The 4281-nt window shown below is 48.9% G+C and overlaps 1 pseudogene; it reads left to right on the top strand.

The window, feature by feature from the left end:
• The first annotated feature begins 937 nt into the window (after positions 1–937).
• On the top strand, positions 938–3253 carry LOC144161745 (cullin-1 pseudogene; annotated as a pseudogene).
• Positions 3254–4281: the final 1028 nt, after the last annotated feature.

Raw genomic sequence — 4281 nt, 5'->3', positions numbered from 1 at the left:
CCATGCTGGTTCAACAAAGAGTTCAAGAGACGGCCATGCAGACGGCCATGCAGTGTCAGGACCAATGCTGCTTGCTTTCCTCAAGACGTTCTTCGCACGCCTCAGTTGAACAAACTAGGCCAGGCCTTCAAGTGCCGGAGAGTTCCAAAGACGGAAAAGAGTGCGCCCACAAACGACGACGACGACGATGATGATGGTGATGATTATGTTGTTTGGTGAATGAGGTAGACGATTACGCTTCCTTCTGCGTCCTCTTCCTAAAGATGGCACGCGTGTTCAATGGCTGGTTGCGTGGTTGGTTTGCGCCTCACAGCAACTCGATGGATCCAGGAGTAACAACAAAGACTTGGGACGTCAAATTACTATGATAAGAAGCGTTAGCACTCAGCCCCACATGCTAACTCCGACACAAGAGCGCGTGCATGGACAAATACGACCCCCACACAAAAACGAAATTTCCCGCTAGATCTACAATGTGGGCATGCGCAGTTCTCATCATCGTACCCATCATCATATCCAGTCTGCTTTTCTGCGCTGAGAATAACCTATTGTGAATTCTTTCCGCGTCAACAGCCGCCCACATTTCATTAGTGCCCAGTAATGTCGCTTACCTAAATAGTAACGCCTTGTTTTATATTGATGGCTAAATACAGGCAAGAGCGAGGGTTTTTTCTTTAGAACTTCGTTTTCCTTTTTCCTCAGCGCTCCCCTTCAGGGTTTATAGGATGGCATTTTCTTTGGTTTCAGTATTACCTTCCTTTATACGAGACCTCTGGCCACATCTTTATTGAAACAAGATTTAAACACACACATTTTTGCCTGTTTATGAAATTGTCAAAACACTAATTAACCGCGTTCAGGTCTTTGTTAACACCGCTAGTATGCGCTACGCAAAAAACGAAGAAGACGATGAGGTAGAACCTGACGGCACAGCATAATGGCTGCGAGTGACGCGAACAGACTTCAGTCGAAGCAAGTCGACCTCGACCAGATATGGGCGGACTTGAGGGACGGTATCGGCGTGGTGTACAGAGACTTCGATAAAAAGATGCCCACTGGTTACTATGCGGACCTGTACACTCTGGTGTATCGCTTCTGCACCAGCGACCGTCACGGCGCCACCAACGCTCAAACGACAAGCTCGAAAAAAGCCGCTGGGAGCTTGGACTGGTCTCCGGGTCAGGACTTGTGTGAGCGGCTGAGCAAGTTCTTGGAAGACTACCTGGGGTCTCTGTTGAGAAATCGCGCTGATCTGGAGCCGACAGACATCCTCTCCTTCTACAGCGAGCAGTGGAAACGCTACAGATCTTCAAGTGAGGCACTCAATGACATTTTTTTGTACTTCAACCAGACCTGGGTGAAACGGAAGTTGAATGAGGGCGCAATGAATGCCCGCGACGCCTATCAGCTGGCTTTGATTGCTTGGAGGAACCACTTCCTCGCTGCGCTGTGCACAGAGATGACCAATGCTCTTTTAACACTCATTGAAGACGACAGAAATGGCAAAGCAATCGACGCTTCGCTGGTTCGTGCTATCCTGTCCAGCTACGTCGAGCTCGGTCTAAATGAGGGAGAGTCCACAGCTGGCCTGTCGACTTATCGCGAAGCTTTCGAAAAGGCTTTCCTGGACGCTACCGAACAATTCTACAGCAAAAACTCAGTGGAGTTCCTTAGTCACAACCCGGTCACGGAGTACATGAAGATCGTTGAGCAGCAGTTGAGCGACGAAAAGCGACGGGTGGCCTCGTATTTGCACGAGACGACGTTAGAACCTCTAACGAAAGCCTGCGAAAACGTGCTTATTGAGAAGAAACTTGACTCATTCTACGGCGAGTTCGAGGTACTGCTATGCGATTACAAGGAAGAGGACATTGGACGTATGTTTCAGCTTGTTTCACGCACAGCAGATGGGCTCACCAAGTTACGCGATCTTTTTGAGGAGCATGTGCATAAGCAAGGTCTCTTGGCTTTAGAGAGCCTAGGCGACGAGGTTGCGCAAGACGCTATGCTGTACGTGCGCACATTGCTGCACGTGCACCGTAAGTACAGCGCCCTCGTTTTCAGCGCTTTCGGCAACGACGCCCAGTTTGCTCATTCTTTCGATAGAGCATGTACTAAGTTCACTAACAGAAATGCTCTGACAACGGCTGCAAACTCACCCAAGAAGTCTCCTGAAATGCTGGCTATGTACAGTGACAATATTCTCAAAAGCAGCTTTCAGGACACAGATGAATCAGACCTAGAAGAGAAGCTCAATGGAGTCATATTGGTATTGAGGTACACTGAAAACAAAGATGTATTTCAGAAATTTTACACCAAGTGGTTGGCCAAGCGGCTTGTTGAGCACTTGTCGATTAGTATAGATGCTGAGGCCATCATGATTTCGAAACTTCACCAAGCGTGTGGCTTCCCGTACGTTAGGACATTCCTGCGCATGTTACAGGACGTTTCTGTAAGCAAGGACATCAACGAAGAGTTTCGTAATCACATGGAGGGCACAGGCCAACCACTGGATCTTGATATTGGAATACAAGTCCTCACCTTCGGATCGTGGCCTTTCCAGGAGGCAGTGTCATTGGCTATACCCTCGGAGTTGGAACGCAGTGTCCGGCAATTCACTTTGTTTTACTACTCTCGGCATGACGGCAGAAAGCTCCAGTGGCTCCACGACGTTTCCAGCGGAGCACTGGTCACTGGCTGCTTCTCAAGCTGCTACACACTGCAAGCATCCACCCTTCAGATGGCCGTTCTGCTGCAGTACAACCTCGCGCTCTCCTTCACCGTAATGGAGCTGCAAGAAGCTACCGGCATGGACATGGACACCCTGTACAAGGTTCTCGACACTCTGATCGATTGCAAGCTACTTGTCTGCCCTACCAGCGAGGCCTCTCCGGAGATAAACGCCAAGCTTGGCCCCGAAGTGGTGGTGTCCCTTGCAGTGGACTATAGCAACGAGAAAGCGCGCGTGAACATCAACGTGCCCGTAAATGACGAGTCGAACGCCGAAGAGGAAGATGCCTACAACAGGATTGAGCAAGACCGAAGGATTGCTGTACAAGCCGCCATAGTGAGGATCATGAAATCTTGGAAGGCACTGAAACACGAGGAACTGCTGTCTAAGGTCACAGAGGAGCTGTCGCCCAGGTTCGTCCCCGAGGCTGCAGAAATTGAGGAATCCATAGGAATTCTAGTCAAAAAGGACTACCTCCATAAACCCGACGATGAGCCAGACACCTTCAATTATGTCGCGTAGGACTCTTAGCATATGCGTACATATAACTGAACTTTCGCAAAATATTCTTAACCCGGAATTAAAGACCGGCTGATTCACTTTGGCATTGAATTTGCAGTCGCCACTTTTCATCAACCGTGAAGCATTACAATTTATCCGTACACCAACAAAAAAAAAATTCCTGTCTAGTTAAAGCTGTTTTGTAGCGTAAGCAACGCTGGCCGAGGTTGAGCAGTTTCGCATGAACCTTGAAGAGCCATGCTGTGCACGCGCGAGGAACATTCGATCGGATTGAATTGGATTAAATTAAATTGGATTGGATTGGATTGGATTGGATTAAATTGGAGTGTATTGAATTTGGTTGGAAATCCAATCTAATTGGTGTACGTGTGTGTAGAGAATTGTGTCTACAGATTCGCCGGACTGCGCATTCCAGAGGAGTGAAGTCATAGCAGTGGCAGACGCAGTGGCGCCGGCGAGTGCCCAGCTGTGCGCCTCCGTTGCGCCGTAGCCACGTCTGACGCTGCGCCGGAGCCCCTTGATAGCCGTTTCGCATGGCTCCTGGACAGCCGTGCTGCGCATGCGCAAGGAGCAGTGACAAGACTGGACTGGACCGGACTGGACTGGACCGGATTGGATTGGATTGGATTGCATTGCTGAACCTTGACTCACGCTGCGTATATCCTGGCATAGCCGAGCTAAGCCACTGCTAATTTTTATACAGCAAACGTTTTTTTTTTCTGTATTCTATGTCTGACGTCTGCGAGACCGATATTCTCAAAGGTGGTGTTTTAGTAAAGAAGCAATGCTTAACCTAGTGAGGTGCTGCAACACCTGACCGTTGTACATTCTCTCAATGCATATATGCGACATTCTAAAGTGAAAGCCCTAAGTACCACATACCACGGAAACAGTGTTCGTCGTCGTCGTTGTCCGTTTATAAAAAATGGCTGCCGCTGTGAGGAGTAAATAAAAAACTACATTTGAGTTCATATTTGAAACCGGGTCTTTATGACAGGAGCCAAGTTGCGTCACCACCGCGCTTCCCC

This window comes from Haemaphysalis longicornis, unplaced genomic scaffold, assembly GCF_048455015.1.
Source record: "Haemaphysalis longicornis isolate Haplotype H1 unplaced genomic scaffold, Haemaphysalis longicornis Haplotype H1 scaffold_12, whole genome shotgun sequence".
In the NCBI taxonomy this organism is placed as follows: Eukaryota; Metazoa; Arthropoda; class Arachnida; order Ixodida; family Ixodidae; genus Haemaphysalis; species Haemaphysalis longicornis.
The sequence above is the reverse complement of the archived record's forward strand: the minus strand, read 5'-3'. Positions and strand labels throughout refer to the sequence as shown.